The following is a 25,873-nucleotide window of genomic DNA, read 5'->3' as shown; positions in this document are numbered from 1 at the left end:
AGGCCCAGTCAGCAAGTGGCCTCAGGCTGCTCTCCTCAGTGAGTAGAGAAACATGGCCCCAGAGTTCTTTCATTTTGATTGGCTTTTCTCTTCTTTTTTTTTTTTTTTTTTTAAAGACTGATTATTATGTATACAGTGTTCTGCCGGCCAGAAGAGGGCATCACATCACATTACAGACGGTTGTAAACCACCATGTGGTTGCTGGGAATTGAACTCAGGACCTCTGGAAGAGCAGGTGATGCTCTTAACCACTGAGCCATCTCTCCAGCCCCTTGATTGGCTTTTCAAGATAGAGTTTCTCTGTGTAGCCCTGGCTGTCCTGGAACTCACTTTGTAGACCAGGCTGTCCTCGAACTCACAGAGATCCACTTCCCTCTGACTCCCAAGTACAGAATTCTTGAGGGAATTCTATGAAATCAGGGCCTCTTACACCCTCAGCATCATGAATCACTAAGAGTTTTTTGGAATCTCTACTGTGTGCCAGACTCTGCCTGGGTGTCTGGGAGAGCTGAATGCAGGAGACCGAAAACCTGTCTCTTCCCAAAGGAGTCCTCTGTCTAGTCCCTGCAGCCTGTGAGTTTGCTGACTTAGGTCTTGGCAGGACTTGGCAGATGTGTGACGCTAACCTAAGGATTCCGAGGTGGGAGATACTGTAGAGTGACCTGGATGGCCTCACAGGTCCTTCACAAAGGAGAGGCAAAGTCTGAGGTACAGAAACAGGTGAGGAAGATGTGTGTGTGGGAGGAGCCATGAAGAATGTGAATGACAGTTGGAGGAGGGAGAGGAAATGGGCCTACCAAGGAGCCTCCAGAGTTTCTGTCAGCTGTTAGAGAAAAGCTGAGACAGCCTTAATCTACACTTGCTATGGTGGTTTGAATGGGAGTGCCCCTATAGGCTCGTCTATTTGAATGCTTAGCCATCAGGGAGTGGAACTACTTGAGAAGGAGTAGGGGGTGTGGCCTTGTTGGGTGGGTGTGGCCTTGTTGGGTGGGTGTGGCTTTGTTGGGGTGGGTGTGCCACTGGCGCAGGCTCTGAGGTTTCAAACGCCCAAGTCAAGCCCAGCATCTTTCTCTTTCTGCTGCCTGTAGATCTGGATGGAGAGCTCCCAACTGCTTCCCCAGCATCACGGCTGTTTGTGCTGCCACGCTCCCCACCAAGACGATAACAGACTAAACTCTGAGACTGTAAACCAGCCTCAATTCAATGTTTTCCTTTCTACGAGTTGCTGGGGTCATGGTGTCTCTTCACAGCAACAGGACAGTGACTAAGACACAGAAGCAGAAGGCCCCTCTGTGTTTCAAAGGCAATAGCTGCAGACTGTCAGTCACATCAGAGACAAGTGGCCACGGGAATGAGAGTCCCCTTGCACATATTATGAAAAGTGAGGTCTGGGTCATCTTAGGAGAAACAAAAGGTGGTAGACAGAAGCCAGGGGCACATCCGGAGGACCTCTTGTTTCTCATGTAGGCTCTCACTGGGTTAAAATGGGCCAGTGTCTGTATGCAAGAAAATCCTATTTCCAAGATGGAGAAACTGAGGCAGGAGAATGAAGGCTCCTCAAAGGACCCGGTCTAGAGAGCCAGAGAGGCCTCTGGCTGTCCCCAGGCTGGCTGTCAGGGCTGAGTGCCCTCACATAGAGAGATGCCAAATCTGTTGGCATAGAAACCTGAACGCCCAAGATCCCCACCTGTACTTAAGAGCAGACAATGGGGCCACGGGGCACCCTGGCTGCACGCCTTCTCCTGTTGTGACTGCCCCACTGACTCCAGGGCACCTTGGCTGCATGCCTTCTCCTGCCATAACCTCACCACCAAATGGCTGCTCTTCCTCTGAGAGCCAAGCTTCTCCCTCCCCCCTCCCCTCTCTGAGAAGCTGGCTGGAGTGTGTGATGTGCAGCTGATACTGGCCTCATCACAAATGATGACAACAACAAAACCCTGGGCATCACGGTGACTGCTGGGTGTGACACTGTTCGGGTGCTGTGACAAAATGCCAAAAGCAGCATCCTGAACAAGACGACCGGTCCCAGAAAGCAAGACAGAGCCAGTGTCCAGGAGCGTGGTCTGCTGTTTGGTGGCTGAGCGCTCAGCAAAAAGAAAACATTTTTTAGAGGTTTATGTTTAACTCTGTGTGTATCTGTCTGTCTGTCTGTCTGTCTGTCTGTCTGTCTGTCTGTCTCTCTCTCTCTCTCTCTCTCTCTTTGTGTGTGTGTGTGTGTGTGTGTGTACAGGTGTCTGCAGAGAGGCCAGAGGCATCAGATCCCTTTGAAGATGGCATTTCAGGTGGTTGTGAATGCCTCTGTGTAGTCCTAGGAATTAACTTGGGTCTTCTGCACAAGCCATATACACTTTAACTCCAGCCTCCAACATTTTTTTTTTTTTTTTTTTTTTTTAGGCCAGGTCCCATGCATTGTAGGCTAGCCTTAAAGTTGCTCTGTAGCCAAGGATACCCTCGAACGCCTGCCCCTCCTGCCTCCATCCTCTGCATGCTGGGACTACGGGGGGGGGGGGGGGGGCAAGCACGCTCGGTTTGTGTGGTTCTGGGCATTGAGTGTGGGGCTTCAAAAGGTAGGCAAGCACTCTTATCAACTGGTCCATGCCCCTAGCCCAGGAATTTCTGAGGTCCACGGAAACAACCTGGCTTTAGTTAATCTCACATCCCTAGTGTTGCAAGAACGTTCTCCCTGGAGGGGGCAACTAGACAGTGTCAACCCGCTCCTTCTAAGGCCCTAACGGCAATCTCAAGTTCACCCCTACCAAACTTCCCCCTGGTGAGCCAGTGTATCAGGTTTAATTTACAGAGCACGAGTGAGGGGTTGCTTACAGGAGTATGGGGGTAGAGGAGCCCCAAAGCAGCCAGGACGGATGATGGCTTTCCCATAGCTGCATAGATGGAGCCTCTCAGCCCCCCACCTCACCCCCACCTCCTTCACCACCACCACCTTCCCCCCATCCTTCCTGGAGCATGTACTCTAGCTCCTCTCAGAGATCCCAAGGTGAGAGGTAACCAGGGCAACCGGATGAGGAGTGACTAAGCCCTCAGGTAAGGGTCCCATGGTCTCCCCTGCCTCTGTGAGGGGACCCAGCAGTCAACAGAGCCAGCTGTGAACAGCTTCCGCAAGCAGACATAGACCAACACCTGAAGATGGTGTCTGCTTGGCTTAGGGGACAGTCTTGTACAGCAAGCCTCTGACCACAGATGGTACTCCAGCCTCAAGGTCAGCTCTGTGCACTAGGTGACACCAGGGATTAGCAGAACGCTGCTCCACTGGGCAGGGCCACCAAGGGACCAACAAAGCACATCAGGCCTGGAGGCCTGGACAGGTCCCTGCCCGTCTCTGAGGGCCTGCCAGTGGCTGGGACAGAATGGAGAGTGGGTGCCTGGTCAGGAATAGCAGATAGCTGGCGTCCCCCAAAGGACATGTGTGACGGATGGGACAGTGACAGAGTACTGGGCTTAAGACCCAAGCCAAGATCTGCAAAGCTGCACTGGGTGAAGAAGACACGGTCTTGCCCTGCTCTGAGCTGCCCACCCTGCAGCCCACAGCGAGGACATTATACTGTATGGAAGAAGAAATATGAGGGCCTTATGGCTTCCAAACTTTGCACATAATGGGGTGGGGGTGTGTGGAGGACCCTAAGGACTCAACTGCCAGTGGAAACAAGCATAGGGCCCCGGTACTGTCAGAGAGGACAACGCGATGTTTGCATGTGGGGCCAAAGTAGGACAGGGCTGTTCCCCGGCCTATGGGAGGACTATGGAAGTTTGGGGCTGAGAAGTGGACTGAACCAGAACAGGGAAGTGGTAGGTGGGGCTTGGAAAATCACTTGAGAGGGTAGGACCAGAGAACAAGAACTCTCCACCTCTGTAGGAAGCTGTTGGGTCTTGGGCAAAGAGCTACACCCTCCTTGTCTGCTTTGTGGTGAGGTAAAACTGGTTACCTGGTCCCCAAGGGAGCCTTCAGCTCTTGGAGCAAAGCCTGACGCTGGGTGGGCTCTGTGTTCATGCTCCATCAATAAATCCGTGTAACTGTCACACCCTGCCCTCACGGGCATCCATGCATCCACGCATCCTCCCATGCAGGCTTTAGCATTTTGGCCACACCTACACCTCAGCTCCTGCAGGTTGTCCTTTTGTCCCCAGGGAGAAGGTTCTGAGCATAGCTGACCTCAGCTTACCGGAAGACATTCTGGGTGGACAGTGGTTACCCACTGAAGCTCCGTCTGGGGTTTCTAGCCAGCATGGGATGGGGGGAGAGACTGTAGGAGACCCTTGGTGATAGAGAAGAGTGGCTAGAGCAATGGGCCCATCTCTGTCGAGGCCCTCCTCTCCCCTCTCCTGAAAACAACTATTTAAGCAGAGATGTGTGTTTGTGCATAGGGCCTAAAGCCACCTTCCCTGTGGTTCCCTCAGATCCAGGGCTGAGTTCAGGGGTCCCACAGACCATGGGCTCCTGAGCATCTGCTCACGCCATAGAGCAGTGGGTAATCCAGTCCCCTCATTGGTCCTCAGGGACTGAGCTGTCTCCTTTCTGAGCCCAATCTTCTGAAGAGTTAAAGTCTCTCTAGGGCTGTGTGATAACTGCACACCTTTGATCCTGGCACTTGGGAAACAGAGGCAAGTGGATCCCTGTGAGTTCCAGGCCAGCCAGAGCTATGTAGTAAAAACCCTGTCTGAAAAGCAAATAAATAGCCTGGCAGTGGTGATGCACTCAGAAGACAGAAGCAGATGGATCTCTGTGAATTCGAGGCCAGCCTGGTCTATGGCATGAGCTCCAGGATAGCCAGGGTTACATGGAGAAATCTTGTTTCAAAAAACAAAGACGGGGGTGGGGTGGGGGAGAGGGAGAGAGAGACAGAAACAGAGAGAGAGAGAGAGAGAGAGAGAGAGAGAGAGAGAGAGAGAGAGAGAGAGAGAGAGAGAGCAGCCCACAATTCCACAAATACACCTGCTGCTACAGTGGCAGCAGGGGTCAGGTGGATGAGGTGGGGGACAATGGACCGTCCTACCTCAGCGCTTTGAGCTAACACCCACTGGCTATGCAGTCTTCACGTCCCAGCCGCACAAGCACACATGATGTTTGACCTGGCCAGCGCACATTGGTAAAGGTTCCTCTCTCTCCAGGGAGAAGGCTTCCCTTCACCCAGCCCTGCTCTCCCTCTTCCTACAGAGTCTGAGAGCAGCCTGTACTTCCGGACCCTGGGGAAGGGGATGGCTAGGCAAGTTTGACCTCAGAAGGAGGAAAAGACAGCTCAGCTCTCCAGCTGGCTGCTGCTATCCGCCGGCAGAAAGATTCAGGGCCTGTCCTCAGGTCTCACAACCCACTGGGTCTGACCCACACAGGTTATCCAGACCTCCAACCTTAGGTACTCAGAACCCGCCCATCCTGGATTTTTTTTTTTTTTTTCCTCTGTGTAGCCTTGGCCATCCTAGACTCACTTTGTAGACCAGGCTGGCCTCGATCCGCCTGCCTCTGCCTCCTGAGTGCTGGGATTAAAGGCGTGCACCACCACGGCCGATTTTTTTTTTTTAAATAAAGACAGGGTTTCTCTGTGTAACAGTCCTGGCTTTCCTGGACTACTCGCTTTGTAGACCAGGCTGGCCTCGAACTCACAGCAATCCGCTTGCCTCTGCCTCCTGAGTGCTGGGATTAAAGGCGTGGCCGCCACGCCCAGCCTCCATCTTGGATCTTAATCACATCAACAAAGTACCATCAGGCCAACACAGAAGAAGTTAGGGCTTGACAGAAGAAGTGGGTGCCGTGGCCTCCCCGGGTTGGCACAGGAGACCGACCATAACCCACCCCTCCTCCCTGGAGACATGGAGTCTGCTTTATCCTTTTTCCCTTACAGGGTTTGGAGAGACCTCCCAGGCCCCCGCCCTGTTTGCTCACTCCCAGCCCCCACCCCACTGGAGAGTAAGGAACTCTTGCCAGGACCCTCAGACCTTGGCTCCGTTCCTCCTCCAGCTGTGTATCTCTGGCCTGTGACACTCGGTGAAGTGGCCCAGACAGCTCCATGCAGACCCTAGCTTAGGGTGAGGTGGCCAGCCTGTTTTGCAGTCTCTGGGACACAGAGGTTCCCAGGCGGTCACAGAGCCCAGAACCTGGCTTCCAGGTTGGCAGGGTACACTAGCCACCATCCTCTCTCCCTGGATCCCTGGCTGGGCTTCTGCTTGATTCCCTGGTTAGCTCGGGCCACAGCCTGGGCTGTAGGAAAACAGCCTGTGGTTCTTTGGCTTTGATTGCACAACCCTGATGCAGGAGGCCACGGCAGACATCTGTTCTTGAGGTCAGCCCAGCACCCATATCTCCCCTTCCTGACAAAAGCCCCCGTGATGACCCGATGGGGGAACTCCCCAATGTGGACAGCCTGGGGGGGGGTCCTGCCTCCACAGATGCTGTAGCCTTCCTTGTTTGTAGCTTTACTTGGTCACCAGCCATTCCCTGAGCACCGAGGAGCACTCCAGGTCTTGATGGATGGTGTCTGAGGCCTGCCTCTTTGCATCTCTTTCTCTGAGTGCCCCCTTCAAAAGCGAGGAAATCTTTTCCCAAAAAGGTAAACGGATTCCCCCTCACGCAGCGGCAGACACTAGCTAGTTTGATCCTCAACCTGGCTCCGCCTTACTGGAGGTGAGCAGAATGGCTGTCTCTTATCAGAGCTTGTCAGTCCGTTACCACACCCCTATACCTCCCACCCCACCCCTGCCGCCCAGATGCCTCAGTGGCACTGCCTGTAGCCTGTACCTGCTCTGACCATTTAGGCCACATAGTTAAGAATGTCCACTGCCCAGGGCCTTTCTGCCCTGACCCCAGAGGTCTAGTTCTAGGAGAACGGCGGTGGACGCCGTGGTGACATCCTGTAATGTGCTGGGGTCATGGGGACCAGAGTACTATACCTCAGCCTATGTAAGGCCAGCCCAGCTGTGACTTTAGATTAACTATCTCCTCTAGAAGCCAGTGGACCCCACACTTGTTGACTTTTATTTTTCTTTTGCAGGGTTAGGGACAGAACCCACGGCCTCAAGCGTCATAGGCAAGCACTCCAAAGCTAAGTTAAAAACCAAACAAGCCTTTTTTCCTTTTCTTTACATTTTTGCTACATTTGTTTGTTTGTTTGTGGGGTGTGTGTGTGTGTGTGTGTGTGTGTGTGTGTGTGTGTGTGTGTGTGTGTGTACTTGCATCAAGCTACTCAACTACAGGGGCTAGAGTGTGGCCTGGGGTAGTCTGTTTTTGCCTTCCACCAATTGCGTCCTGGAAACTGAACTCATGCCTGGCAGAAAGAACCTTTATCCAAGGGTTACTTGACTGGATGAAAGCCTTTTAGAGAGAATCTCAGTTACCCAAACTAGCTGTGACATTGTTATAGGCTTGTGAAACCAGGCCTGGTTTATTTTATTTTATTTTATTTTTTACAAGTTTATTAAAACTTTTCGATGTTGCCGGGCTGTGGTGGCACACATCTTTAATCTCAGCATTCAGGAGGCAGAGGCAGGAGGATCTCTGTGAGTTTGAGGACAGCCTGGACTACAGAGCACGTTCCAGGACAGTCAAGGCTACAAAGAGAAACCCTGTCTTGAAAAACCGATAAAAGCTTGGATGTTTATTCAGACCTAAATATCTTCTCATGTCTCTCTTACACACACACACACACACACACACACACACACACACACACACACACACACACACACACACACACCAGCTACAAAGTGGGGGGGAGAGGGGGAGCAGCTTTGCATGACTAACTGCCCACACAAGGCCACTGACCCTCAAATATCTGGAATGGTCACTGGACTCCACACTCAGGTTCCACAGTCCTGGAGTGCTTCGTTAGCTCTTACTCAGCTCAGCTCATTCACCCCAAGAGGACAGTATCTACAACAGAAATGGCAGGGTGTTCCCCCAAGCGCTGGGGTCCTGGCTTTCCAGGGGGAATTTAAAGGGACTACATTTCCCAGCATGCTTTGCATTTTAGGCGTGCCCACATGTCTCAGCTCTGGCCAATGGATTTGGTGAGGGAGGGAAGTGTCTCGTCCCTCCCCTTTTTATCCAGGAAATAAACATCCTTCCATGCTGTCCTCCACAGTCTCTTTCCCTCCTCTATCCAGCTCACGCAGAGAAGTCCCTAAGAACCGCAGGGCCACAGGGAGCTCGGCCCTGCCCCTCCCTCTGCCAGCCCAGAGCTGTCCATAACGGAAGCAATAGATGTGCTTTTGTTTGGCGTTTGTCTTAGTTTCTTTTCCTGTTGCTGTGATAAAATATACTGACAAAGGGAACCTATGCCTGGTACTATAAGCCTGGCCAAGAATCTGTAGCTGGGAGTTTATAGGCCTCGGTGAGAATCCACTAGACTGTTCACCAAAAGGGACATGGTATAAAACGGCCTTCATCAGCGAAGCTTCTAGTGGAGGACAGTTACCGAGAGTCATGACTGGTCAAAGTGCCGGCGCGCGCGCACACACACGCAAGCGCACACACGCACATCCGTGCCCTTGACATGAATGTTGGAAAGATTTATCTTGAAAATGTGGGGGGGGGGATCAAGGGGGGTAGTGGGCGGTGAAAAGGATGAAAATTCATGACACACGTGTATGAAACTGACAAAACAAAAAACTAAAACCGCTCCCTGATAAAAGCAACTTAACGGAGAAAGGTTTATTTCAGCTCACAGTTCAAGAGACAGCCCATCAGAGTTGGGGAAGTCAAGGCAGGAGGCGCTTGAAGCTGCTGGTCCAATCTCATCCACAAGCTAGTATGCAAATCCAGGTCTTCCATTTCATGAAGTCCGGGAGGGGTTCCACCCACACAGCTGTGAGTTTTCCCATCTCAGTAACAGGGAGGGGGGAGGGAGGATCACGTTAATGCCCATGCTCTTTCCCCCAGGAGACTCTGTGTCTTGTCAGGTTAACAGCAACCCCTGGCTAACACTAACCAGTCCAGAGGCATTTGCTGCAGCCATTGCCATTGGCAGAGGGTCTTTATTGTCTCTATCCAAGGAAGGTCCTTGTTTCTTTTTGTAGAAGGAACCCATTTTAGGCTCTCTGGAAGCTAACGGGCGGAGATCTGAAGCCACAGAGGGTCCTAGCCTTCAGAAAACCACAAGCTTCTTCTCCGGGGTGGCTACTTCACAGTGAAGGACTTCATCCCAGCCTCTCCCCCACCCTCCCCCGACTCCCCAGCTTTTAACACGGCTCTGTGCCAGGAGCTGTCTTTGGTCATTCTGTTATCTCTCATTTCTTTGGTTGCTGTCTGGGACCAAAAGACTGTCATTCGGGGGTCAGAGACGTGGTCAGGGTTTTTGTTTTTTGTTTTTGTTTTCCCCTTCCTGACAATTAACTCCCAGCCTGGGGTAGGCTCTCTCCTGCAGGAGGTATCGAGGGGCCTGCCTCTGAGTGGCCAGCCTTTGAGGGCTTCTGCAGCGGGTGGGTGGGCAGGGCTGTTCCTGGGACACCGGAATTCCAGTGGAAGGGGCTGGCATCTGCCTTTCCCTCCCCAGGGCCTCGGGGGTCTGCCTAGTTCTGCACCCTGGTTTCCAGCTGGGAACAGAACCTGGGCCTTGCCCTGTGGGTACCACAGTTAATTACTTGGACTGTAAATTGCTGTCGTTCTGCCACGTGACCACACAATGTCAGAGGTGTGGAGGTGGCATCGAGACCCACTCTCCACATGGGCATGTTGGGGCCCAAAAGGCTTGAGGTGTCACTTCAGGGTTCCAGAGATAGTAAGCAGCAACTGCAGGGCATTTTGCTGAAGATGGATGCAGGTCTCCGCTCAACCCTCTCCGCAGGAAACCCTCTCCACAGCTGTGAGGACTAATGATACCCCTCACAGGAAAGATCATTCTCTCTTTGAGGCAGGTTCTTAATGTGGTCCAGGCTGTCTGTCTGTCTGTCTTTCTTTCTTTCTTTCTTTCTTTCTTCTTCTTCTTCCTCTTCTTCCTCTTTCTGAGACAAGGTTCCTCTGTATAGCCTTGGCTTTGTAGACCAGGCTAGCCTCGAACTCACAGCGATCCGCCTGCCTCTGCCTCCCGAGTGCTGGGATTAAAGGCATGTGCCACCATGCCCAGCCCCAGGATGGCTTTGAATTTTCTAAGTAATCAAGAATGAACCACCCTCCCCAGGTGCTTGACTTACAGGTGTGTGCCACCATGCCTGGTTTATTTGGTGCTACTTGATAAACCCTGGGCCTCGTGTATGTTGGACTCTAACCACTGAGCTGCACCTCCCCACTTTAAATAATTAAGTGGGCCTCCCATCTGCCTATTGCCAACCACAGGACCTCCCTCCCCAGCCCATGGTTCCTAGCAACAACCAAACCAGCAGCAGTGCGTGTGCAGGGCCCCATGCCAAGCCAGGCACACCTAAACGTCAGTGGCCCCTCCCACTGGCCCTATTCTATAGATGGGCATGTTGAGGTTCTCTCCTGTGAAGGGGGCGGGGACAAGAAGGCTGGCTCTCTCAAGTGCTCGTGAGCACTCTCCTCTGCACCCAGCTGTGGGTCCTTGACCTCCACAGCACCCCAGCCTGCAGCTCATTCCCTCCCCCTGCAATCTCTGGTCCCAAGCACAGAAGGAGGCAGCAGTTTGGACTGCTGTGGCAGGCTCGGCAGAGCCTCTCCTGGTCCTGTCGGCATCCCTGCTTTTCTTCCGTTGTGTGCTCACTTTGCAAAACAGCAGAATTTATAGCCCAAGTAATTGATCAGGGTGTTCCTGCTTCCCTCCTTCTCGCTGGGGTCTCCTAATTCCCTTCTCCTCGCTTTTCTGCTGCGTTCTTCTCAGCACACCATCTGTGGTGTCAGGGACTAGGAAGCCAAAGAGGGAGGGGAGGGCTCTAGCCCCAGATCTGCCAATTAAGAGTCAGATGAACCTCAGTTTCCCACATCCGCCAAGCGGAGGGAGCTGGCGGTACTGCTCACAGGGTGCTGGACCCCCGGTGCTGGAGAGGAAGGTGACCACTTTACTCCCCAGAGCCACTCCAGGAGGTGAAGGTGGGACTGAGACGTCCTGATTTTGAGAACTTGCTGTAGTTTAGGGTCTCAGAGCCCGTAATCAGTGACTTGGGCTTAAATCCAGGCTCCGGGATCCTAAAAGGGACGCTACATGGTCCTTCCGCCTCTAGAGAGTGACAGATAATAGGACCCTCGCCGCCCTGTCCTGGCTGACTCTACTCTCCCCCTCCTTCCCCCCCCCCCCTTTGGGTTTTCAAGACAGGCTTTCTCTGGGTAGCCTTGGCTGTTCTAGACTCACTTTGTAGACCAGGCTGGCCTCGAACTCACAGCCATCCACCTGCCTCTGCCTCCCGAATGCTGGGATAAAAGGCATGCGCCACCACGCCCGGCTGACTCTACCTCTCTTTATCTGTCCACACATGGGCATGGGGCATGTGTTGAGGCACAAGGGGAAATTTAATAGACTGTCAAATGCTGTGTAGCATGGAAAGAAAAGTCCTAATGATTTCTATCCCTCACCTGCTGGCCTCTCCAAACTCTGCTGTATAAGCAAGGGCCTCCAGGGAGGACCACAGAGCCTTCTAGAACTATCTTTCCATAAAAAAGGACTTGGGCATGGGGGCCACCACTGGCCTTTCCCATGCCAGGTGACCTAGGAAGGGTTGTCCAGCTTGCCTGGCCTGGCCTGGCCTGGCCTGGCTCTGCAGATCTGGCCCTCCTGAACCCTTCTGGGGCAGCCTCTGGGCCCCTTTCCGTTCAGTTTAGGGGGTTACTACTTGTGCAATCCCTCCACTCTCAGTGTAGCTCAGCCCCTCTGTCTGTCTTTGCCTCTCTCCTAGACTCCTCTGGACGCCACCGACAGGATGTTTCCCTCCCAGGTCACAACCTCTCCAGGCCAAGGCCATCTTCTCTCCCACAGCTGTGCATCCGTAGGCGCCTCGCCCGATGCTGCACTGGTCCTCAGCTGGGGAGGCTGTTTTGCCCCTGCTTTGGGACTGGGCTGGAGGCCCTATCCTCAGTGGCCGCCTGCTCGCGCCTGGCTGGAGAGATGAGAGCAGGCTGCAGGGCTGCAGGCAGCGACTCTCAGAACAAACAGAATTTTTTTTTGCAACTAGAGGGGGAAGCACAGAGCTAAAAATAAAACGAAAAGATCAGTATCTGTCAGTCTGACAGCTGATTGGCTGCTCGGAGATGCATATAATTACCAGCAACTGGCGCTGGGTAGGCAAAGCCCGGAGAAACTGCTGAGATGAGGTTAGGATTTAACCTTTAAATTCTGGAGCCACCGGAAAGCTAGGGGAGACGACGGGCGTCGGTGCTAATGAGGCTGGGGGGGGGGGCGGGGGCCGGGGTCACCGAGTCGGGGTCAGGTCCCCGGGCTCGCGCGAAGGCCCGGGGAACCCTTAGCCGGCGCCTCCGCCATCAGACTGGGAGTGACTCTGATTGGGCGGCTCGGGGGCGGTGGGCCTTTTCCCCGCCCAGCTGGGGGTGGTGTCTTCCGGGAAGTTCGGGGGGGGGGGTCGCACCTGGGAGGCAGGGGGAACTACCCGGGACCCTGGGGGTTCCAGGCCTCTCCCTGACCGACTCCGGCCCCACCCACATTCCTCAGCTTGCTACCAGTAGAGTTCTGTTTTGTTTTATTTTCGCTGCCCACCTCTTCACCTCCGCCCCGACCCCCAGTCCCTGATCCCTAGCCCCTTCCTCGCCGATCTGGACAGAGCACACTCAGGATGGTTTCCTTAGAGACAGACCAAAGCTGCAGGACCAGAGGGGTGCTGCGATCTTCCCTGAAACTCAGTTTCTTCATTTGTAAAATGGGAGTGGCGAAGGAAGAACCCACTCGGACGTCTCACAGATGCCAGGGAATTTTGCACCCAACGGGTTCCCCTTGATAATCCAACCCAAACCAGGAACCAGAAGATCCTGGCCTCCCCACGTGAGACATTAGGACTTGCCCTGACCCAGGGTGATTTGGGGGATCCCATGAGCCCCTAGCATCTCTTTGGAGTGGTGAGAGGAGCTTCCAGCGGCTCCTGCTACCTTCTCTCTTCCCTGCCCTTCCTCTGAGCATCTTCATTGGGCAGTCTCCCCTGCTCTGGCTGCTGCTACTTGCTGACCCACGATCAGACTGTGAGCCTGTGGAGGGCAGGCACCACAAAGCCAGCTCTTCGGCCCATATCCCATCCAAAGGAAACTTTCGATTCCTAGCTCAAGGGTCTAAGAGGCCAGGCCGAGGCAGGGCTCTCAGGCAGCCCCGGGCCTTGAAGCAGCAGCCTCAACTGACAGGCTGCCATCCACCCTCACCACTCCTAGGGCCACAGCTTCTCATACTACACCCAGGAGATGCCACCCTTGGACTGGGAAGATGCAAAGTGCCTGGGGTGACTGGCGCCTGTGCTTGCCCCACAAGGATTTCTGTAGTCCCTACAACAGCCCCTAAGAAGCCCCTAGAATGCTACAGCCTGGCATTCTGCAGATGAGGAAACTGAGGAAAGGAGTTGAGCAAGGCTAGTGAGTTCCCAGACTGGAGCCAGCCCCAGGCTTTGTCTCCCTTGGTGGCCTCTGCAAGGCCCTGGCTGTGTGATGAAGAGGAAAGGTAGGCAGACAGCTAGAGAAAAGTCCTGCAACAGCTGCCCTGAGACCCTCCAAGCCTAGCAAGCCAGGGGGGTCTTGATGTAAACAGTTTCTCAGTGACTTCTGGTGTCATACGTTTTGGCACAGTCCTGTGCATATACTCCCGCACCCCACCCCAGCCCTGCGCCATGTTTATCTTTTATCCTAGTGAGGACCTCACAGTGGTGACAGTGGGCAGCTCTCAGTTGGGCATCTGGGCACCTAGTGTTGGCCTTAGCTTTGGCTTGGAAGGTCATCCTGAGCCGTTCGTCACCAGCCCCAGAGACCGTCCTTGCCCCTGTGTTAGTCACCACCGCTCCCCGTCAGTCCTCTGCCTCAGCCCCCACCCCGCTGGCCAATAGAGTTTCCTTCAGATGAAGAGACTAAGTAACAGTCAAGATGGGTCATCCAACTTGCCAGGAGGCAGCCCTAGACTTGTCCCTCTAGAGAGCCCAGCTTCTGACAGGGATGTGTCATACCTGCTTGAGACCAGCCTTCCCTTGTCTCTTTGACTAGTGCTCACCCCACTCCCCTCTTCCTGAGCCTTGGTTTCCTTGCTTACCTGGAATGGTTGACCATTGCCTGTGGTACATGTGGTGTGTGTCTGTGTTGTGTGCACACACGTGTTCGGGGGTGCATAGGCATGTGTGTTTACACAGACTAGAGGTGTCTGCCTCAGCTGCGGTCTGCCTTGTCTTTTCACTAGGCCTAAAGCCCGCTGATTACCTCAGAGGTCTACTCGCCTGCCTCTTCCACTAAAGCTACCCACACAAATGCTCTCTTCCTGGCTTTTCTGTGGGTGCCTGGGATCCAAACTCGGGGATTCATGGTTGAATAGCCAACGCTTTCCCGGCTGAGCCCTCGCCTCAGCCCTGCCTTTTTTTGCGTGACCTGATTTAATTTCTATCTTTGTCACTGTGATCCCCGCTTGCAGAGACATTGGCAGTGTGTATGGCCTTGCTACCTCTTTGCCGGCCAGGGTCACTCATACACAGGCTGTTGCTGCGGCTTGTCTCTGCGGGGACGGTGGTTCTGGGGTGGGGTGCGTGAGAGCTGGAGGCCGCTGTGGAGCAACTCTGGGGCCTCACTTCACCCCCTGGAGCCCTGGCTTCCTCCCTTTCGGCATGGAGGCAGGCCGATGAGCGTCCTGTGGAATTCACTCCTGAGAAGTGTCTTGCTGGCTGCCTGGTTTGTAAAAACCATGCTGCTGTCACAGTGTCTGGGCACAGGGAAAGGGTTTGGCCATCATAAGGCCTTAGGCAAGTCACTGAGGAGCCTCACAGGGGCACATGCACAAACCAGGACAGCTGTGCTACCCTGGACCTTAGCTGTCACCTGCCTTCTGTCTCTCTAGCCAGTGCTGTGCTGGCCACGGTGCTCTTCCTCCAGAAGAAGGGCTTAGGAAGGTGCCCGTCTCTAACGCAGTCACTAATGTGGGCTACTAACGTGGTCCTTGCCCTTTAAGAAAAGGTGGCTGTGCTACCATGGTTGCAGGGGTAGTGATGGTGGTGTGGGGGGATATGATGGTGTTTTTGTGGTGGTATGGTGGTGATGGTGCCAGTATGGTGGTAATGGTGCTGGGGTGGTGGTGATGATGGCATGATGGCGGCGGTGTGGTAACGGTGTACTGGTGCTGGTGAGGTGTTGGTGGTATGGTGGTAGTGTGATGGTGGCGGTGTGACATTGTGATGCAGTGATGATATGAAGGTGGTGGTAGTGGTGTGTGTTTTCAGACAGGGTCTCACTGCGTAGCCCAAGCTGGTCTTGAACCCATCGTCCTCCTCTTCTGGTCTCCCTGGTATTAGCTAATAGGCATGTGCCACTAAGCCTGACTCAAAGGTCTTTTCAAAAACCTTCCTGAAACCCACCCAATGTCTGAATACCTGCTTAATGCCCAGAGGCCTCCCTGGCACTGGGAAGGCCAGCCAGGGTGGCCCGCATGGTAGGCATGTGTGGGTGCTGCCTTCGTTTCCTTTTCGGTTGCAGTGCTAAAATGCTCCGAGCAAAGCCACTCCAGGAAGGATGGGTTCTGTTGGCTGACTGCAGCATGCTAGGGAAGTCAAGATGGCAGGGGCCTAAAACAGTTGCTTACCTCAAATCATAATCAGGAAGCAGAGTGCCCTCAATGCACAGCCTGACGCAGTCCAAGAGCCCCAGCCAAGAGATGGTGCCGCCCACAGTGGGTGGGCCATCCCTCTCCCACCCCCCGTAAGGATGCTTAGAGGTGCAGTTCCCAGGTGACTCTGTCAAGCTAGGTAAGCACCACTGACCACACCAATGGTCCCAGTCCCCTGATGTGAGGAACTGGGGCTGTTGGGAGACCCCTTACCAGCCCCTCTGGTGCCCAGTAGAGCCTGAGTTCTTCAGGGAAGACAGCACTGGAGTTTGACTTGCAGCCGCTGGTACTGGCTGAGGTTTTGGCTACCAGCAGGAACTCAGCATGTCTCTAGATGAGGTGCTTCCTGGGAGCAGAGACCAGCTGGAGAGGTGACTCAATGGTCAGTAGACTTGGCTGCTCTTGCGGAGGGTTCTGGTTCAGTTCCCAGCACCCACGGCAGGCAGCTCGCAGCCACGTGTACGTTACAGAGGATCTGGTACTCTCTGGCTTCCACAGGCTTCTGCATGTGCCTGGGGTACAGAAACTCATGTGACTTCACACAGATACCCAAAAAGTAAAAAGTTAGTTCGGACAGGATATGGTGGCACTCACCTCTAATCCCAGCACTCCGGAGGCAGAGGCAGCCGGATCGCTGTGAGTTCGAGTCCAGCCTGGTCTACAGAAGCGATTCCAGGGCAGCCAAGGAAGGCTACACAAGGAAACCCTGTCTTGAAAAAACAAACAAACATGAAAAATCAAAGTGCCATCTAGCACATTAGCATGAGTTCTTAAGGCCTTTGTTAACAGTGGACAATCTGTCATTTATTCCCAAAGTGGATTCGCACTGGGGTCCAGTTGGTTCACCCATTCCTGTGGTCCCTAGACCAGAGTCTCCCACTACTGGCGCGTTGAGAAGTGTGTGTGTGTGTGTGTGCGCACCTGTCCCTGGCTAGCCTAGAGCTCACAAAAACCCACCTGCTTCTGACTCCAGAGAGCTGGGATTAAAGATGTCTGTCACTATGCCCAGCATCCACCCTACATTTTGAGGCAGTCTCTCACTGAACCTGGAGCGACTGGCTATCTGGGCTGGCTGGCCAGCCAATTACAGGTATCCTTCTGCCTCAGCCTTCCCAGAGCTGAGATTATAGAAATCTACACTGTAATGTGTCATGCGTGGATTTTTTTTTTTAATATGAGTCCAAGGGATTCCACTCAATTCATGCTTGTGACAAGTACTTCACTGACTCCCTTCTCAGCCCCAGAAGTCCTTTTAAAGGACACTCACTTATTTATTTATTTGTGTACTCGTGTGTGTGTGTTGGGGGGGTAGACTCATGTCACGGCACCCATGTGGAGATCAGAGCAGATCTTGCAGGAGTCAGTTTTCTCCTTCTACCAGGTGGGTTGCAGGGACTGAACTTAGGCCATCAGACTTCGCAGCAAGCACCGCAACCCACTGAGCCACCTTGCCTGCCCCTGAGCAGCACTTTTCAAAGACGCTACTGTGCCCTTCTCCCTGGTGTCTTCTCAGGTGTTCAGGGGCTGCTTCCTGTTTGCGATAGGGGAGGACATGTCCCCAGGATTATGGACTCTGGGAGCCTCTGCCATAGGAAGAGGAGATGCATTGGGTTGACATCTGGGGAAAATGTCTCTTGTCTTTATTGTCTGTGCCTCCGAAGGGAAGGTGCAGCCACCCCAGGGACTCTGAGAGGATGTGGCCAGCACAGAGCTCTTCCCAGAAGGCTCTGAAGATCCCTAGAGCTAGGGCCACTGGAATAAGCCAGTGGCTGGATGGAGGCACAACTCCTTGACAGTCCCTGTGGCTCCCATCCAGGAAGTCTTCCCTCAGCAGGGTTAGGGATGCTACTTGCTGCTGTGTGGCCTTGATAGATGACTCCCCCATCTCTGAATCCCTGGGTACCATTACCTCTTTCCCGGGTTTCAGGTTGCCCATGAAAGGGTTGATCTCTCTCCTCTGCCTCTTTCTCCTCTCTTCTCTTCCTCTCTCCTTCTTTCTCCTTTCTTCTCTGTATTTGGACAGGGTCTTCTGTAGCCTAGCCCCTAGCTCACAGTGTAGCCCAGCTGACCCCCGAGCTCCTCCTCATTCTCCTGCCTCCACCTCCCAAGAGCTCAGATTTATCACTCCCTGGAAGGTCTTTATGGTTACAGACCCTCTTACCTCTCACTCTCTCCCCTTTCCATCCTGTCTCCTGTCTCACCATGATCTTTCTGTGATGAGGGAGGGAGGCAGAGAGAAAGCAGGGGCTCCCAGGCGTTCTTAGCCTGGTGTGCTTCACCCCCCCCACCCCCTCCACTCCCACCCCTCACGAGAGGCTGAACCAGGACAGAGAACCTGGGAGGGAAGGGAGGGGTTCAAACGCATCAGGATGAGACTTTCCAGTGCTCTGGCCAGTGCTCCCCAACTTTTCTCTGTGTCTCAGATCAGATGGAGATCTTGCCTCCGCAGCTGGGATGGAAGGGTTGGGTGGGACACTCCAAGGGGAACAAAGGCTGGGCTGCTTGTGCCTGTTTTGAGCAGTAAGGGTTCAATATTTGCTGTCTTCCTATCTCACCCCTGCTGCCATCCCAAGTTCATAGGGCGGGAGGTGGGGGGCTGTGGCCAGCCTCTTCTGGGGCTGGAGAGCTCTGAGATGCTATGGCAGGCAGGACAGAACACCTCCAACTCTGCCGGAGAATTATGCCTGTAACAGAAAAGAAAGATCTCTTGCCTTCTAGTGTGCAGACAGAGCTCTGTTCCCACCCCCACAAGGCCCCAGGGACCTGAAAGAAATGTGGTTCGCTGAGCGCTGCCTTGCCTCCCTGAAGAGGGTGGATTCGGCTTGAAAAAGTTGCGTGTGAAATGAATTTTTCTATATCCAATGCCATTTTCCAGTGGGTCGTATTTTCAGACCATGGTTGTATTCCCTCAGAGAAGTGTCCCCAAGTGTTTCCACGGCAGCTAGCTTGCACAGGGGAGGGAACTCCCGTCAAGGGTGCATGGTGGGGTACCAGAAAATACCCTTCTCCCCAAGGGTGCAGGGTTAAGACAAGACCTCAGGAGATCATGTGACAGTTTGGCTGTGTGTCCCAAAGGGTTCTGATGGCAGAACCCCAGAGAGCTTCTGAGAAATGCGGGGCTTGGTGAACAGCTGCCCTCCGCCCCCCCCCCCAACCCAGAAGGGTGGGTGCTGCTCAAATAAGGAGATCTGGGACCCTTGACCAGGAAGCAGGCCACAGTCTCTGCCTGCATGCGCTGACAGTGTGGTCCAGAGCATAGCCCTGGGGTCAGTCATCCCGGGAATGGTTTTGGGGAAGCCTGTGGGCGAGAGTTCTCTTTGCTGCTGTATTAGTCACCAACCGTTGCATAACAAATGCCCTACACTTAAAACAACAAGCACTTTTCATCCCAGACTCAGTAGATCAGGAACTCAGCTGCAGCCCCACTAGCTGTCCCCAGCCTGAGGTCATCACGGCTGCAGTCATCTGAAGGCTTCACTGACTGAGCACAGGGTGTGTGCTTCTTACAGACTTCTCTCACAAACCATCACGGGGCTGCTTGAGTTTCCTTCCAACATGGCGGCTGGCTCCCATCAGATTGAGCAATGTAAAAGAGCCTTTTATGACCATGCCCTGGACAGCCCGTTGGTCATTTCCTCACATCCTATTGGTTGCCCCCACCATCCCTTATTTGTTGTGAAAGGGGACCATGCAGCCTGTTCGGGCCTGGAGATGGGAATCATCTAGAGACCATCTTGGAGACTGGTGACCATGGCAACCAAAACCTCAATACCAAGAGAGGTATCTTTCCTGGGGCACATGGTTGGGTTCTCTTACCAGTGAGTGGACATGAGTGGATAGAGTGTTAACCCAGGATGTAAAGAGGATGAACAAAGTGGGAATTTACCAGGCACACTGAGCTCCAGGGAATGGCAGCAGTAACAACTGCACAGCCTCATCTCTAGAGCCAAATGTTGCTATTAGGTTGTAGGTACCATGTTACCAGGCCAGCCTCACATCTAGGCTGCCTGTTCCACCCACATACCTAAGTTAGACCATTCATTTGTAAGCTAAGCATAAAGTGAGACTCTGTGTGTGTGTGTGTGTGTGTGTGTGTGTGTGTGTGTGTGTGTGTGTGTTCACAGCCATAGGCATAATAGAAGCTTGGGAGAGGGAGCTTGGGTTGGACCCAAAATAGTGATAAATAATATTGATGAGATAAAATATTCACTGATTGCCAGGGCAGAGGTGGAGTTCTCCTTTAATCCCAGCACTTGGGAGGCAAAGGCAGGCAGATCTCTGAGTTTGAGTCTAGCCTGGTCTACAGAGTAAGTTCTGGGACAGCCAGGGCTTCACAGAGAAACCTGTCTCAAAAACACAAAACAAAAGAAGGTGGGGGGAAGGTTAAATGTATGAACAGGGTGAGGAGTTGAGGCACCAGCTGACAAGCCAGAGTCTGTGACAAAGGGCCACAGAGGCTAGGGTAGGATGGGGCCCTGACTAAGAGGCCTACTGGTATATGAGTGTGTCTCTAGGTGCCCACTACAGCTGTAGCCTAGGTTAACTAAGCCTCATCCATCATTAGCCGTGTAGTCCAGGCTAGTGAATTCGTGCCCTCAGTTTCCCATCTATAAAAAAGGGTGACACTGGTGTCATGCTCCTTCTCCCAACCTGACTCACATTCAGAGACAGGGTCTGGACCCAGCCTGGGAACTCCGGATTGCATCACCAGGACAGAGCCAACGGTGGCCACCAACTCGATGATGCTCCAAGTTTGAGGACGCTAGATAGAAGTCCTATTGGCTAGAACAGTTCAGCCTGTGGGAAAGGATTCAGCTTCGCCTTGTGCTGGGGGCGTGTGCAGGCATGGGGTCTGTCAGCTTCTGCTGGGTCTGGCCACAGCGTGATGCTCTATTAGGAAACATTCTGGGCGTTTGCCCCAGAAGATTCCACAGGCAGACTTCGCTCTGGCCTGAGTTCACTGTCCCAAACAGACTAGGGAGGAGCTGGCACTGGCTACACACACACACACACACACACACACACACACACACACACACACACACGGTCCTGTAGCCTGGCCTGGGCTGGAAGGATGTTTAGGGAGCAGGAGGAGGATCTAGAGGGATGGGCCAAAGGCACTTGCTTTGTGTCAGGCCTGTGTGGGAGCCCTTGGGAGCTGTGTGACTCTGAGGGAGTGTCTCAGTCTCTCTGGGCCTCAGTTTCCACACACACAGAACCACAGATTGAGTTTGCTTTTTGGTTCTCAAGCTGTCCTGGAGAGTTTGGGCTAGCCTGGAGGACCCAGAGCCTTCATGGGTGTGTGCACATGAGGTGGGGCCAAAGACCGTCTCCTCCTATGCCACCAGAGAAGCTCTCTTTCATCTCTTGTGGTATGCCGAGTACTAGCTCATCAAAGAGAAGGAAGGTCCCAGAGAGAGATCCTGGTGTGTGTGTGTGTGTGTGTGCGCGTGTGAGCGCGCTCTGTAGTAACCAGGACACAATCTAGAACTTTCCACCAATTTTCTTTCCAGCTCATTCCTTGATGCCTTAGTAAGTGAAAGACACACACATACACACACACACACACACACACACACACACACACGGGGAGCGGGGGGGGGGGGGGATGGAGAGAGAGAGAGCGCTGCATGGATTTGCTGTTCTGTCTTCGTGGCTCCTGGTTTTCTGAGCCTCTACTCTGCGTCTCCCATGAGGCCTGAGGCCCCAGGACAGGTATAGAAGTCAGGTACTAATTGGGACAGGGGGTAGGGTGGGAGTGGCGGTGGGTGGGGGTGTCCCATGTTCCTGTGGCTACCTATACTGAGGCAGGAAGGCAAGATGACTGCCTCCTGAGCAGCCTGTCCTGTGGTGGGGGCCTGGGACAACTGCTTGACCTCACAGTCTTTAAGACTCCTGGAAGCTGTGTGTGTCTCCACATCTTTCAGCACTCCCTACCATCAACACTGTCTCCGTGGTGCATTCTGGGGCCTCCAGGTGTGTGCAGGTGTGTTGACTTCTCCCAGAGGATCAGCCGGCTCTCCTGGAGCTGGGCGGCTGTGCTGGCTACAGGAGAGGCTTTGCTGGCATGCCTGTGGAGTACATCCTGTTAGTGGCACTTTGGTGTGTTCAGGTGTGGTGAACTTCAAGTGTATTGATTTGTTTGTGAACACAAACACACACACCTGTCCCCCATGCCCCTCACAGGCGCGCGCGCGCGCACACACACACACACACACACCAGGGTCTCTCTCTGGGACCTGAAGATCACCAATTAGGGATACTCCTGTCTTTCACCCACCCCAGCACTGGAATTACAGTTGAATGCTACCAGGCCTGGGTAATAGGAATCCGGATCCAACTTTGGTCCTCAGGGTTGACAAAGGCTTTGCCGGCTGAACCTTTCCCAGACTCTCAGTTATTCTTTACTGGGGAAGTTTGCCCCCCCCACCCCCAGCTCTCCCTCTCTCCCTCCCTGCCTCCCACCAGCGCTAGTCCCCTGCTCAATCCTCTGCCTTCCCTTCATAAGATGCTGGGTGGGGTGGGGAGGGAGGGGGGACACACATCACAGAAGATGTCCATCTTATTCTGCCCTAAGCTTCCTAAACGAATCACTTCAGGAGACAGGGATGCCCTCTTTCCTCAGAGGGAGCCACTTCCACTGGTTCAGGCAGGACACTCTATTTGGGGAAGGGCAGTGGGTCCCTACTTCACCTCCATGGCACCCCCTTAGGGCCTTTGCCTGGTCCGGGACGAGCTCTGAAAACTTCTGAGTGACTTTCTGACAGACAGATTGACGACTTGTTGATCCAGGTCAGTTACCTGACCGGGTCACCAGAGGCTGGGAAGGACTCCTGCAGCCACGACTTCCCTCCCCACTGGCCATTGGATTCCAGCGGCTGGGAGTGAAGGGGTTAAGCGTTTCTGGCAGCCGCCTTCTGTCTGCAGTAGTTCCCCTAGCTCGGGCTGCTGCGGCAGGGGTTGGTTGGCGAGGAATGTTTGTTATGCGGGGCCAGGAGGGAGGGAGGACCCGGAGGGGGGGGGCAGGCAGTAGAGCGGGGCCCGTAGGCCCTACAGCTGGCTCCCCCAGGTTGAGCAATCGTCCCAGGGTTCCAGTAACTTCGACCCCCCTGGCCCAGCCCCCCCCCCCCCAGCTCTCCTCCTTGCCTCCACGGCTGGCTTTTGAGGCTCCAGGGCTTGGTCTTCCAGGGAGGCAGTAGGCACAGCTCAGCTTACCTGTTGTGGGGCCACAGCTGTGGGTGGGGCCTTGTTGGTTCCCTTGGCTCCGGGTTGTTACCTACACTGGAGTGCAGAGGTCTTTGGCCCCTGCCCGGATGCTCAGAGCCCCACAGGATAACCTCAGCCCAGCCCCGGGGTCTCAAAAGCAGGGAGGCTCCCACTGGACCAAGCATCCCAACCTCCCTCTCCTGCAGGTGTGGAGAAACAACGACCACCCTGTTCCTTGCCTCTGGGAGAGTGAGGCAAGGCAAGGGAGGCCCGTTGGGCTAACTTGGGGAGCTTCCGGCTCTCCTCCCCCCCCCTCCTTTGGTGTTTCTTTCCAGCCAAGATCTTGCTAGGTACCAAATATTCACCCACAGGCCAACCAGCCTGGGCCCCAGGCTCATCTCTCTCTCCCAATGGCAAGGCGGTTCTGGTGGGAGAGTCCCTCCTACCCATCGGGCGAGGGGCCGCTCCTCCTCGGCCAACAACCCAGCTCCATCTCCACCACTTGGAACCGCAATAACTTTGTCACCTCCGGCTCAGTTTCCTCATCTGCACAGTGGGCTTCAGAGAGTTGGGGGCTGCACTGCCCGAAACTGCTAGGGCACTTGCTTTTTCTGGCGAGTAGGGGTGGGGGATGGTGGGTGGTAATCTGTCGGCTCAGGCGCCCCTATCCCTGCAGAAATGCGCAACTGACACAGGTCTTTTGGGTCTCGTGCCCTCTAGGGTGGAGCTGGAAGTTCCCATGAGAATCAGAGCTCTGGATTAGTCAGGAGGTGAGGAAGGGCGGCTAGAGTCTATGCAGACCAGCACAGTGCTGAGGAGGAGGGCCTGCTTATATTTCTCTGCCATTAGTTTTTACTTGGCTTTTACTCTGTAGACCAGGCTGGCCTCAAACTCAGAGAAATTCTCCAGCCTCTGCCTCCTTAGTGCCGGAATTAAAGGCGTGCATGTGCGCCACCAGATTCCAGCTGCATGCTAGTGTTTTACGAGCCCTGTCTACTTGAACCACACATCGTACTGGTGAGGAGGCACAGCATACGACTTGCTTAGAAAACAGAAAGGTTGATGACTTGTCCTAAGGTCACACAGCTTGAAAAGAGGAGAGCCTCCAGGGACCCCAGTGCTTGTGTAGCCTTGGGCTTGTAGCTCAGCACACCACCATCACCCCAAGTCACAAAGATGGGGAGGGGGAGAACTCCCAGCCGTCACTGACGGGGTTCAGAGGCAGAGCTTCCTGCAGAGGGATATAGCAGGGTCCACAAGTCTCCATTCACTGCCCCTGACTCCTTGTGGCTGGGAAAGCCCAGGGGGCAGACAGACAGGCAGACAGACAGACAGACCACCGACTGGTGTATCCTCCCCTCTCCTAGATCCCCGGACTGTGGGCTGTGTAGTGTCCCCACCTTCTCTGGAGCAGGTTTCCTTTAAGAAACCCAAAGATTGATTTCCTGGCAGGCTGTGTGCGAGGAGCCGTCCAAATGGTTTGCATGTCTGCATTTTTTACTGCTCCGTTTAATATGTATGCAAATGCCGGCCCTGCACCGCCCGGCTGCAGTCACACGCGGAGCCCATTAAAGCGGCCTTCCCGGGTGCGCGCCTCATTCGAGGCGACGGGCTCGGCGACCCTGATAGATGGGGTGCTCGACGGAGACAAATGATGCCTTTGTCATTTCTTTCTCTCCTTTGGTGGTGGTGGTGGGGCGGGTGGAGCCTAGGAGTCCACAGAGGAGATTTAAATATATGCAAAATTGTTTGCTGGGTTTGGGGCCCAGTGGAGATCAGAACCACACAGAGAGGTAGACTTCCAGTCCCCCAGAGGAAGCCAGGCTGGAGACAGCGGGATGATGTGAGCCTGAGGGAACTGATTCCTTCCAGCAAGGAAGACTCACCCTCTCCCTGGCTTTCAGGCCTGTGATTGTTTGGGAGTAGCATCTGCTAGCCCATGCTAACCTGTGAGGTGGGCCTGGATCCCACCCATTGTGTGGGTGAGGAAACTGAGGCCCAGAGGGAGCTCTTCACTGGGAAGAGGGCAGTGAGGCAAGTGGGTGGGGAGCTGTGGCCCTGTGAGTCATGTCTTTGGTTTTTTCCGAGACAGGGTTTCTCTGCGTAGCCTTGGCTGTCCTCGGCTCGCTTTGTAGACCAGGCTGGCTTCGAACTCACAGAGACCCACCTGCCTCTGTCTCCCCAGGTGCTGGGATTGCAGGCGTGCACTGCTGTGCCGGTGGTTCTGGGTCATGTATTTTTCCATTTTTGCTCTGAGAGTTTTTTTTTTTTTTCTTCTTAACCTGGGTGTGTGGGCACATGTGTGCTGAGTGTGAATTTGCCCATCCTCACCCCATGGAAATCTCTGTTCCTTCTCCTTTCCCCACAGTCTGCACACCACCCCACACCCCGCCAGGTTATATCATTCTAAATCAGATGGGCTCCTAGTTTTTCAAGTGTCACATAAGCCTAAATCTGGGTTCTCAGGCTTGTGGCAACAGTGTGTTGGGGAAATCACACAGTGATGGTGGCATGTGAAGGTGGGAGCCAGAGGCCTGGGAACAGAAGGCACCGAGCCATAGGAGGCCCAGGAGAAGACTCTCTCTCTCTCTGTCGCTCTCTCTCTTGTCTCTCTCTCTCTCTCTCTGTCTCTCTCTCCGCGTGTCTGTGTGTGTGTGTGATATTCAGGTGTGCATACATGTGTGAGTATACACAGGGGGGGTGTGTCTGTGCAGCATCTGCATGTGTGTGGTATCTATGTGATGATGTGTGTGCTTATGTGTCATTGTGTTGTGAGTATGTACTGTGTGCCTATGTACAGGTGGACATAGGGGACTGTGATCATGTCCGTGTGCACCCTTGTGTCACATGCATGTGCAGTGTATGTGTGCGGTTGTGCGGTGGTTCCGTACTGCGACTCTCCATCTCTTGACCGTCCTGGCAGCTTGTGTGTTCTGTTTGCTTCTGTGTGAGAAGAGATCTTGGTATGGATCACGGCCCTTTTGTCAGAA

The sequence above is a fragment of the Acomys russatus genome, chromosome 24 (genome assembly GCF_903995435.1).
Source record: "Acomys russatus chromosome 24, mAcoRus1.1, whole genome shotgun sequence".
Classification (NCBI taxonomy): Eukaryota; Metazoa; Chordata; class Mammalia; order Rodentia; family Muridae; genus Acomys; species Acomys russatus.
Note: the sequence above shows the minus strand (reverse complement) of the source record.